The sequence below is a fragment of the Lathyrus oleraceus genome, chromosome 4, assembly GCF_024323335.1.
Source record: "Lathyrus oleraceus cultivar Zhongwan6 chromosome 4, CAAS_Psat_ZW6_1.0, whole genome shotgun sequence".
NCBI lineage: Eukaryota > Viridiplantae > Streptophyta > Magnoliopsida > Fabales > Fabaceae > Lathyrus > Lathyrus oleraceus.
The window spans coordinates 132,038,503-132,052,080 of NC_066582.1; positions in this window are offsets into that span (position 1 = coordinate 132,038,503).

Below are 13,578 nucleotides of genomic sequence, written 5' to 3' on the forward strand. Positions count from 1 at the left end.
TCTGTGAGATTTAAGTGTGTTACAATGGATTTGGTATACCAACATTTGTTTGTTTAATTGTTCTTATTCTTAAGTCAAGCTTAAAGCAACCAAGAAATGTTTGCAAAGAAGGAAGCATAGGACACTTCGAGTGGTGATGATAAGAATTAGTGTCAGCATTTCAAGGTACACTTTATCGCTTTCTAGACTTAACATGAGTAGTTTGATGGTGTATTGCAAATTCCATATCATAAATTCATTGAGATACATGTCATTTTTGAATCAAAATAGGACTTAACCAATTGTGAGGAAGCTTTCCATTATACACTAAATGCGGGAGACCGAACATTATTTCAACTCATTCTTATCATGCTAAATCATGCATTAATCTATTTTTGTGAAAATTGTGAAAATGATAGAGGCATTGTTTGTTATGAGAAAAACCACTTGACCAAAAAGTTTTGAATCAACTAACCTTGTGAGGAGTGATCCTTAGTTAACCCCCTTTGAGCTTGTTTTAGGATTCATTTGATTGATAAGTGTAAAGTCAATTGAAAATTTTGTGAATAAATGAATCCTAATTTCTTTCGTTTCAATTGAACCCTCAAACCGAGTTGTTTGCAAATTTTGCCTTTTGCTTATGTCTAAGTAGGGAGCATTATTGAATAAATTTGGTTTTGGAATCTAAAGTTGGGGAGAGTAAAGTAAAAAGAGTTGATTAGAAACTTGGAAAAGTGATGTTTTATAAAAGGGTGAAAGCATAAAAAGAAACAAGAAAAAGAAATCACCCTTGAAACTATAGAGCAAAGAAAAAGAAAAGAAAGAAAAAACAAAGAAAAAGCTCATGGTTATGTGGATGTAAAAAAAAAAAAAGAAAAGAAGAAAGACGGGGATCAAAGAAATGGAAATTGTGTAGAGTTGAATGTTTGGGAATGCTCCCTTAGGATAGGCATTTTTGTTGAATTCTCTTAATCATATCCTTTCTTGTAACCCAAGTCACATTACAACCCTTGAAAGACCTCTTGATTCTCATTTTTCACATGATTTGGTATTTGTTTTGATGACCGCATGATTCGAGTTGTTGTTGATTTAATTGCTTGGATGAGTGAAAGTAAACCTTCATGTTTATTCATCATTATTATGATGTGTGTGTAAGTTTGATTCAATTTTGACATGTATGGCTTTGAATTCCTTGGTATGATTTTTGCACCCAACCATTGCTCTTATTCATGTTTTGTCTAGCATTGAGATAGGTGGATTGAGAAAGTGTCATACACTTTTGAACCATTTGAATGTCCTTGATTAATCCTTGTTTCAATCTTTTGTATCATTGTTTTGGTTGTGTTGGTGAAAACTTTTGTTTAGGGACAAACTAAAGGATAAGTTGGGGAGAGTTGTTAGGGACCAATTAGTACTACTTTCCATATAATTTTATTGATCCCTTTTACCAATTTTTGATTTAATTACACACTTTTATCCTCACAATTTTGTATAAATGCAATTAAGTTTAAATGATTATGTTTTGAGTAGATACTTCACGTATTTGTTAGTTTTGTAGAGTTTTTGGACAAGAGAGCATCGGAGTGCATAAGCATAATTTGGAAGAAGTTTCAATGGCAATTTGGAGGCATAATTTGGAAGATTAACACTTGGGAGAATTATTACATGAAGCTTGCAAGGCAAGGAAGCTGAATTGGCTTCAGTTCGCGCCGCGACCAGGGATGGCGCCGCGAACCTTGCGAAACCAGCAAGCTGTTTATTTGAGCCAAGTGTTCTGTTTTCAAGCCAGCTGTATTGTGACAGTTTTGTATCTGTTTTAGAGTGCTTTTCAGTTTTAGATGAAAATGAACATTTTAGGAAAGGTTCAACTCTTTAAGAAAACAGAATGGAAAATAGAAAAGGATTCATTCCTAGATACACATATTGTAAGAGAAAAATAGAGTTGACTGAGCCATTGCATTTGGCTGTCCAAAATGATGATGAGGAGCTAAACCCCATTTTGTCAAGATTGGAGGTAGTATCTATTCCTATTTGTTTATGTATTTCATTTGACTCTTATATATGATAAAAGGTTATTGATGTATTAAATGATATTTTTGCCCTAAGTTGAATATTAGATTTGAGTAGTTGTTGAGAGAGATTATTCAAGTCTTGACTTAAAATATACTTTCAAGTAGTGAGTAAGTTGTAGAAATAGATTTATTCACTACTCTTCTTTTGTATCAAACATTAAAGATTGCTATATTGATATTTAGGTGGAGAAATCGTCTAAGGATTAATATAGTGATTATCACAATATCATTTAGAAATAAATGATATTGAGAGGATACTTGAATATCATCAATAATCTTAAGTCTATATAGTTGTCATAAGGAATCATAGCAATTTGAATAGTGAACTCCAATCTTGCCAAGCCTTTTACATTTGATTAAAACTATTTTATTATTTTAGTGAGATTTTACTCAAAAGATAACTTTTCAAACAAAACAACTTGGTTACATTTTGAACTTATAACAATTTGGATTATAGAACGGTGGTAATAACAACCAATCTCTATGGATACGATATTAAAATATTTGCCGAAAATATACTTTTCAACATCTTCACACTCTCCTTGGAGGTCCCAAGTCTGATTGATCTGAGTTTAGGAGTCAAGAAGGCTTCCCATATTCGCTTCGACTAGAATTCTTATTCGCTAGTAGCTGGGAATGGTTGAGTGAAGCATTCAGGCTCATGAGTCCTTTCGGAAAAGGGAGACATTGTTGGGTTAAAATGATAACGCTTGGCGAATATCAAGAAGTATGACGAGAATGCTTCTTGGCCTGACCTATTTTTGTCGGTCGGGGTCATTTGGGTTAATCGAACACCTTCAATACATGTATCCTTAATAGAAGCGTCAACGTTGTTAGGCTTATCGATGTCCAAACGAAGCTTAAATATGGAATTTAGCAAGAGTTGAAGTAACCAAAAGGGTCCTGATAACAAGAAACTGTCTTTGGGTTGAATAATCCTTAACACTTTTGTGGCTAATCCTAGAGATTCATAGAGGGACTCTAAGATTAGTTGGTTGAGCCAGATATCCTTACCCTTACACAGTTGGTTGGCTAAGGTGATATATCTCTTGGCTACCTTTATGGGTTTGCAGCAGAAGATACACCTCGACAACCATAATGCAAGGAAGGCAATATGTTCCTTATCTGAAACTTCAGTAGTGTCAGCATTATAATATGCTTCAATATATTTGCCAAAGTTGGCACGATTAACATCGAAATTGATGGTGTCTTCGTCACTCTCATTAGGGTAGAAAGTTTCAGGCCAGTGATGGATGTTATGTCAAACAACGTGGGTGTCACCATTCCGCAAGGGAGTTGGAAGGTGTTAATGGTGATTTCCCAAATGTACATGGATGCGACCAACATGTTCTGACAATTAGAAAGAACAGTTCTCGATAGTTGGATAAGGTCGAAAATACTTCTAGCCTTCTTGGTTTTGCTCATTCTCGATTCAATTTTGTTCAGCTAGAGGATGTAATCCTCATGCTTTTTGGTAGGGGATGTGAACGAAAGACACATAAACTGACAGTCATATACTCTAAGTTCAAAGGTTCCTTAATACTCACTATAGGTTTAATTCTATGATAAGAATGGAAAATTCCCTAAGCTTAGTAAGACCCACTAAGGGATCACACATTACACCCATGAGTGCATGGATATTTCCAGAAATCGAGTAAGGGGTGATTACCTGAGACTTGTAAATGCGAATTTTTTCTTCATAGTTGGATGGCTCCAGAATGAATTCTTGATTCCTAATGACATTGATAGCAAAAATCATGTGAGCTAATGTAAGAGACTCCTTGGTAGCTTTGTTGGTATTTGTTTTTTAGGACATTGTTTTGAGCTTACGAGTTTTTTTGGTAATTTGAAATAAAAACTTGCAGAGGAGAAGTTCTGAAGACAATGGAAGAAAAGAGAAGAAAAACTGAGGAAAGGGTATTTATAGCGAAGGAGAAAGACCATTCAATTCTTGTGCTTGACAAATGGCGCGGAGTGGGTTGGCATGTGTCATCTCCTGAGAGGAGAGATCGAAACGATCTGATACACTTAGTCACACCATCCTACGTAGGCGCAACCGCGATGATGGAAGTTATGGTTTAGTGAGAAACACACGTTTTCGAGGTGACTAGTGATGAAAAGGTCATGATGCCCATGACATCATCCCACTAATTGAATAATGTTTTAAGAAAGTCCAAAACACCCATATCTTCTTTTCATCGAAAGAGACCTTTTTGGGAGGCAATTTATTAGCTAAGATTTTTTATAGAGGAAAAAATCTCAGACGAGCACAAGTTAAGGATAATTAGACGTTTGATGACATGTACATCATTGAAGTCTCAAGTAGAGGAAATTGGATCTTAGTATTTTTAGGAGTGTGGTTGGAAGACATTTCGACAACATCAAGCACGTCGAAGTGGCGGTTATTTGAGCGTGCAGAGGCGTTATGTTCAAAATCAGTAACTACTTCTTAGTTTTATCTTGAAAGACACATGGAGGGAATGTAGAGACGAAATACATGCAAAAGTCTATGTGGCTAAAGCTGAAGAATGGAACATTAAGAAACAGTTATTTCATACTAGTATAAATAGAGTTTCTAGTGTTAAAATTCTGAATGTTCATTTGATTTCATCACAGAATCTCATGTATACTCAAAGTAGCAGCGTTAGAGAAAAAGTTTTACTGAGAGAATGTATGAATTCTGAAACACCACCTTTATTTCAATGCAAAGTTTTCAATTCATTTTATGATTTACGCCCACTTGCTTTCATATTTACTTTAACTGCATTGCCACTTTACTTTTTACAACATTCTTATTTTTTTCATTACTATCTAAGTCACGCCTTTTATATCTTTCTCACAACTATTTCGACCAAGTCGAAAATTAGTCTCATCTCAACCAAAACTATAAAAGCATAGTTTTTAGCATTATGTCCTAGAATTCTCTAGTTGATCCTGCAAGTAACCTTTAATAACAGACTCGCTACAAGAATACAATGCTCCAACCTTGTGAATTAGCCACATAAACTTTACGTCATTATACAAGGAAGTTGCCACGTGAATATCACGTCACAAACATTTTAAAATAATAAAAAAATGTGTTCAGCTTTTCATGTGAGGGGAAAAGATAAATTTTGGAAAACTGTGTAGTGACGTGAAAATCACGTCGCTACCATAAAGTTAAAATAAAAAATAAATAAATTTAAGCTTTATGTTTCAGCTTCACGTGGAGGAAAGTTTGAAATTTCTGAAAATTTTAGTGTCGTGATTATCACGTCGCTATTGAAATTTTAAAATTTTAAAAATTACTTTTGAAAGAGTTGTTTAGGAAAGTAAATGTGACTGACACACTTTATTTGTGTCATGATAATCACGTCGCGGTGTCCAACGAATTTATTGGTTGCGACGTGTTTATCACGATAATATTTTGCGTAGTGAATAACACGACGATAAAAGAGTTATATATAATCAGATGTGCATCATCCTCATTTCAGTAAAACTGATTCTCTTCTCTTCCACATTTCTCCTCTCCCTCATTTTTGTTATTTCCTCTTATCTTTCACCATTTCTTTTGCTCCTTTCAAAATTCCAAATCACACGAACTCTTTTTCTTCTCATTTTTTCCAAGGTGTGTATTGATTTTATTTTATTTAATTTTTGTACAATGTTTGACTTTTATCTTATTTCATTTTTTCTTTTGTTAATTAAGGATAAGACTCAAGAAATAGATCAAGGCCAGGCTTAAGAAGTTGTTCAAGAAATTAAGGCTCATTTAAGATATGTATTAGTTGTTATTTTCAAATATATATATATATATATATATATATATATATATATATATATATATATATATATATATATATATATATATATATATATATATATATATATATATATATATGTATAATTTTATGATATGAAAATTACGTGGTAAATTTATGACGCGAAAATCACGTGACGTTGCGATATGAAAATTGAGAAATAAATTTATGGTATGATTTTCACGTGACAAAAAATTGACAAAACTATCTCTGACTCATAGATAATTACGATGCTAATTTAACTTTATAATGTAATGGAGTCAAAGTCACACAGATAATAATTTTTTTTATAGTGAGTAACAATTATTTACCAAATTCCAATGTAAACACACTAATAAAAAGTTGGCTTTGAGAATGGCTAGGAGCAAAATTCCATAAGCCTTTAGACTTTGAGTTGGTTGGAGGATTGGTTTAAAAATTCCATTACTTATATCTCTTAATTTCTTGGTGTTTTCTTCCCCTTTTATTTTTGAGTTGATAAGCCTTAGTACTCAATTTTAATACAATCATTGTTTATAAAATAAAATAAAAAAGAGTGGGAGAATTGATGGACCAAACCCTTTAAACTTCAAACTTCACTAAAGATATATGAGACCAAATATCATGAGTTTAGACTACATGGTCCAATATATGTTTAATCTAAACATAAAAAAATAGTGTTTAATAAATTAGAGTTTTGTCATAATCATTGCTCTAGTGTTTTCGTAATCTAGTTCATACGACATACGATTCAATTGATAATTATAAACACGTTGATATGAAAAAATGTTACTACTACTACTACTAAATTGTAGTTAGTACTATTTTATTATATAAAGAAAACGTACCTTTAAACAAAAGGGGAAGGATTTGTCAATCGTACAACACAGTTAACCAATAGGAGAACACCAACCCATTATGCAACTTCAATAGATAACGATTGACAGTCTGTTTAGATGCAAAGCCAAAGCCATCTTAACCAATCACAATCAGCAGAATATAACGCCACGTATCAATATGTGCCCTAATTCGCCGAATTTGGCAACAAGGAAGGAAGTACCAAAAGTAAACCATATATTATTGTGTTGTGCCCATTACCTCTTTAGTCGTCGTGGTGGGGTAATGCCTCAAACCTTGATATTTTAGGTTGGTGTTCAATAATCCCGGCGATCGAGAGCCGTGGGGCCCGTTCGCATTAAACAGCGAGTACAGATGGAGTGATCGCAGCCATTGATTATTATGTTAGCTTCTTATTGGCTCATGCTTTTGGTTTGTACTTGTAGAAATGCCTGGCGGATGGGACGGATGAGGGGATGCCATGGTGTGATGTGCTGGTTAATTTAACAACCATGTTGGGATTACATTGGATAGGTGCGATTAGGTTCTGAGTGGATGAATTATGGATTTGTATCTTTACATCTAAGTTTTCTAGTTTAAGTAATTTTTAATTTAAGTGTCTTTTGTAGAGAAAAATAAATAAATTAAAAATTAAGACTTTTATTAATAAATATCATTCTCTCGTTTTAATAAATAAAATTTATTTTAAAATAAATATCATTCTCACTTTTCAATTTAGAAATAGTTTTTATTTTTTAATTGTATCATTTAATTGTTATTCTCCCCGTCTCATAATAAGTGGTTCATTTGAAATAAAAAGTATCACAAAATGAATGATCAATTTAAATTTTCAATATACATTTTTTAATCTTACCCTCTAATTGATATTATTTTCATCATTTTCAATATTTGATAAGGGAGACTTTAGTAAAAATATTATTCTCTCTTTTCATTTATTTATTTTTCTTAATATGTGTAAAATGATCAAATAGATTACTCATTGTAAGATGGAAAAAGTATTATATACACTATTTTCAATATATTTATAAGGTTAATTTAATAAAAGTATAATATTTCATGAGAACATTATTACATGCCTTAATTTGTGTGCACAAACCTTACACGCCATTCATTTTAAAACGGAGAGAGTAATAGGTCACACGGTTTTTTGTTAAAAGTAATTCATATTCAAAAGCAGTGTTTTGACTCAGAAGCATAAGTTTTTGAGGTTTAGTTTCTGAGGTTATTATTCCAGAAGCGATGTTTAGCTTCTGAATTGTAGTTAGTTTTAAGTTTTTAGAAGGTGCACTGTTCAGCTAGCATAGGTTAGCAATTTAGCATATGTGTCAATTTTGTTTGTGTATATAAACAAACATGTAACATAATTTTAATATAACTCAATGTGAATAGAGTTTCTCTCTCTTAAAGTTAGTTAAATATATTTTCTCTCTCTTCTCTATCCACCTTCATCATCTTCATCTTCAATCTTGCGCACCAACAATTGATATCTAGGGTTCCGGTTAGGTTCACAGGGAAACACGAGTGTACGCTGAGGCGTGTGTGATTGATTTCGTTTCTTGAATTCACGTTGAATTTACTATCAGAAAATCTTAATAGAATCACATTTTTTGACTTTGCGGGATTGGGAAACACAAGTGTTTGGTGAGATATGTGTGAGTTTAAGTGCATAAAATCGAAGATGACGGCGGAAATGGTAGCTTAAATGCAAAGCTTCTAGTGTTTTATGGAAAGAATTAGAATCGGTGGTAGATTCAGATACATGTGTTGTTTGGTGCTTAAGACGTTCTTGATCTCATCAACGACGGTTACGTTTCAGTTGCGGTGGATGCAATGGAAGCACAAAGAAATGCGTAAAGAGAAATGAGGAAGAAAGATCAAAAGGCGATGTTCTACATCCATCAGTTTGTGGATGTGAACGTGTTTGAGAAAATTGATTATTCGACAACGACGAAGGCTGCGTGGGACACACTGGTATGGTGTTACGGCAGTGATGCATCAACGAAAAAGGTAAAACTTCAGTCTCTACGTAAGCAATATGAGAATCTCAACATGAATGACAATGAGAAGATACCTGATTATATCTCTAGAGTGATTCTGATTACCAATGAGATGAAATCTTATGGAGAAAGTTTGTCATAACAAGTAATGATTGAGAATGTATTGAGATTTCTTACTCCTCAATTTGATTACATTGTTGTAGCAATTGGACATTCTAAAGACCTCAGCACCATGAGGATTGAAGAGTTGTAGAGAAGACTAGAGACACAGGAGTTGTGTCTGATTGAGAGAACCTCTGAAAGAGAGGTAGACTATGAGCTAGTAAGTGTTAAAGAAGCTCTCATGAAGAAAGTGTTGAAGAAGGCCATGTAAGAAGAACTTGAGGCTATAGAAAGAAGCAAAACTTAGGAGTTGACTGAACTTCCAAAGGAGAAGAAATCCATTAGCGTCAGATGGGTTTTCAAGGTGAAACCGAAGCCAAATGGATCAATTGGCAAACACAAAGCAAGGTTAGTAGCAAGAAAATTTCTACAGAAACCTTGGTTAGATTACTTTGAAGTGTTCGCACCTATAACTTTATATGAAATAATCAGATTGGTGATTGCTATAGCTGCTAATAGAAATTGGCCTTTGATGCATCTGGATGTAAAACTCGCCTTTCTGAATGGTCCATTACAAGAAGAGGTATATGTGTCACAACCTCTTGGATTCATGAAAAAGAATCAGCAAGGGACGATGTACATGTTACATAAAGCATTGGATGGACTTAAACAAGCTTCTAGAGCTTGAAATCTGAAAAATTGATTCATTTTTCAAGCTCCAAGGATTCAAAAAGTATAATATGGAGTATGACCTTTATGTTCAGCATACTTCTGAAGGAAATATGATCCTGATGTGTGTCTATGTTGATGACATATTGCTGACATGAAGCTGCTTGAAAGAGATAATGAAGTTCAAGAAGATGCTGACGAATGAGTTTGAGATGCCTGATATGGGAAATATGGTATATTTTCTAAGGATGAAGGTTATGTACTTTGAGAAGGGTATCATTTTGCATCAGCTGAAGTATAAACCTGAACATTTAAAGAGATTCGAGATGACAAATTGCATGACTGTAATCACACCTGCTGAGATGAATCATAAGGTAGATTCTGATGCTGAGGATGATAATGTAGATGCTACGATTTTTAAACAGTTGGTTGACTCATTGAGATATCTATGTAACACCAGACCTTACATTTGTTATGCAGTTGGAATGGTGAGTAGGTTTATGAACAAAACAAAGTGGTCACATTACCAAGTTGTTGTCATGATACAGAGGTATATTAAGGGGACTCTGAAGTATATAGTGTTATTCCATTCTGGTGTTAAGTCTGAATCAGAACTGATGTGATATTCAGATTCTGATTGGTGTGGAGACAGAGTTGACAGAAGAAGTACTTATGGATACTTTTTCATATATTTGGGAAGTCCTATTTTTTAGTGTTCCAAGAAACAACCAGTTGTTGTTTTGTCAACATGTGAAGTTGATGATTTACAATAAATCAGCCATAAGTCTTGCCAATAATTCAATGATGCATGGAAGAAGTAAGCATATTGCCACGAAGTTTCATTTTTGGAGGAATCAGGTTCAGAAGTTATACATTGTAGTACTCAAAAACAACTTACAGATGTGCTGACTAAAGTTGTAAAGACTGAACACTTTATCCACCTGAGGGATGGAATTGGTGTTGTAGAGTTTAGTTAGCTGAATATGAATTAAGTGATGGTGTTAGAAGTAATTCATATTCAGAAGCAGTATTTTGACTCAGAAGCAAAAGCTTCTAAGGTTACTGTTCTAGAAGCGGTGTTTAGCTTCTGAGTTGTAGTTGGCTTTAAGTTTTCAGAAGGTGCATTTCTCATCTAGCGTGGGTTATCAATTTAGCCCACGTGGCAATTTTGTTTGTGTATATAAACAAGTATGTAACAAAATTTCAATATAACACAATGTGAATAAAGTTTCTCTCTCTTAAAGTTAGTTAGATATATTTTCTCTCTCTTCTCTCTCCATCTTCATCACCTTCATCTTCAACCTTGTGCACCAATAATTTTTAATGCAAAAAATATTTTGTTTGAAAAAAACCTTTTAATTTTCAAAACATTTAGTATACATAGTTACAATACAAACTATATACTCCATCTGTCTCATAGTATGTGTCCTTTTTTATATTTTCATACTTTTTAAGATAATGATTAATTGTGTTGATTTCAATAATAAAATAAATATCACTTACTAAAATAACTTTATTTATAATAGGTAGCGGAGTAGTTACATGATTAAAATATAATAAATAAGGGTAAGTTAATGGAAATAAATAATAAATATCACATTGGTATCCTAAATGGACAAATCATTTGAGATAAATAAAAATAGGAAAGAGGACACCTATTGTGAGGCAGAGAGAGTATATATCTTAGATATGTTTTGGTTGAACAATATTTGTTGATCATCGATCATTAAAATATGAATAACACAAAAATAGAAGGGAAGCAAACAACAAATCGTGTCGTTGTTGAAATTTGCATGGAAAACTTAATTCTGTTAAAAATTACATACATGCATAACTCTAAGAAACATCAGATTACTATGCATAATCTTTTGAGTTATCCTTAAAAGATCTATTGTTTATGTGGTATTAAAGCATGCTGAGTTTTTGAACACGTTTTTTTTATGTTTGACAAATTTACTTGAATCGACTTTGAGAGGTGCAGGTCTTACACTAAAATATCCAATATTCAGTCCTATAAGTGGGGAAATTCAAATCAAGTCCACACATGCATATTTCCTTCATACCCAAGCACACACCAGAACATTTGCTGACTCATTGATGAGTTGGACAAATATATGTCACTGGTAGGTTATTGTACCATCCTTAGATATCAACTCACGGTTCCTTTTCTTATTGATAATATTTTCCCTATCCTTAGAGTTCATGTCATTTATGTCATTGACTCTCAATATATGATCTTGCAACACCCAAGATTGGATCCTAGAAGTCACAAAAGTGTGCGAGGTAGACTCTACTTTCGAGTATAAACTCAATCCCCCAACTCTAATAGGTAAAGAAACCACTCTTAATTGAAGGTCATCGAAGAAAGGATCTCCACCAAAAATTATGTCTTCAACCTTCCTTCACAACTCTTTATCAAACCAAATAATTGTTTCCTCCATGTGAATCGGCTTACACGTCCTTAGGCAAATAAGTTTGGCAATACCCTTACAGGATCAAAGTAGAAGAAGCTAACAATGTGGATCCCTTAATTGTGGCACAAGATGCATTAATTCAACAACTCTAACAACTTTTTAATAGATAGTGTAACACCCAATTTTTCTAATTTATTTATTTAATTGATTGTATGTTTTTAATTGATTAAATCAATTTCTATATTCATTGGATGGTGTATGAATGGTTAGTAGTAGTGTTTGGTGCTTTGGATTGGTAGTGCATAGTTGTAATCATTTAATTAAATAGTAGAATTAATAATACTAGAATAATGAGAATTTGAGTTAAATAATTATAAGTAGTCATTTATTTAATTTATTAAAATAAATAGAGAAGGAGACTTTTGATGGAAAATGAGAAAAATAGAAGATTAGGAAATAGGGAGAATATTAGTAGTATTTTTATTAAAATAAAAATAGAGCCGAGAGGGGCATGGTGGTAAAATAAGAGAATAAGTAAGGGTATTATTGGAAGTCTCTAAGTGAGGAATATTATATTAATGATAAAAAGGTTAGTAAGAGGGTTTGAAGAGTTTTTATGTGATGGTGATGTTATGATAATTTCTGTGAATAGTGATGATGATATGTTATTGTAAGAGCATGATTGATGTCACTGAATTGTGAGTACATTGTTGTGGGATGATAGTTCGGGAGGGTAAATATTATTGTTGGTTCAATGCATGATTTTTTTATTATCGGGAGAGGACTCTAAATATTATGTTATTGTTGCATTTACGTGTTGTGGCATGCATTCATTATGTCTTTGTTGTTGATGAAAGAGGCAAGTTGCAATCAGAGCAAGGTGGATTGGTGACTTCTCCCAAATCTAAGTAGGATGGATTTAAGGTTCGAGCAGGGTTAACCCGGTTCCTGAGTGAACCAATTGGAGATGATATATTACTACATGCATATGAGTCTAGTTGAAGTTGTGAGTCTCATTGCTTAATTTAATTGATGAGTATGTGATTGCTTTATGTATGATGATGAATTTAGTGTAAAAATCATGTTATGTGATTGCTATGGATTATATAGATGTTTGAATTCTATCTTGCAGTTTATGCCATTAATTTATTGATATGAATTCTCATCCCATTTGCTTTGATGTTGTCCACCCGATACATCTTGCATATACTCAGCACTAGAGTTGCTGACGTGAGTGAGAAATAGTTCTTGAAGTTATTTTCATTAGTTATCATTTTTTCATCTTTAGTCACTATGCTCTGATTCTGTAACATTGGGGTCAAATGATGTTTTCTTTATTATGATTGATTTCGATGTATTTTTTGTTGTTGAAGTTGCTAATTATTATGTTGATTTGTTTGAAGTTGTTGAAATTGGATATTAAAACTCCTTTTTGAATCACTTTGTGAAAGTTAAGTCTTGATAAGACCCAACTTGAAGTTAACATGTTTTATTATTGCGATTTATGTGATTTCTCTATGATGATACCCTAAGTGAAGGTGAGAATACGATGATAGGTGTTATATGTTGTTTACTTTTTCTCCGCGTGTTTTCAAAATGTCTATGTTTTGTTGAAGGGTTGTCGTTGGTGAGACCATAAATTGTCGAGTAAACCTTTTTATAAAGTTCTGGGGTTTAAGATTTTATATAGTGGTATCAGAGTAGGTCG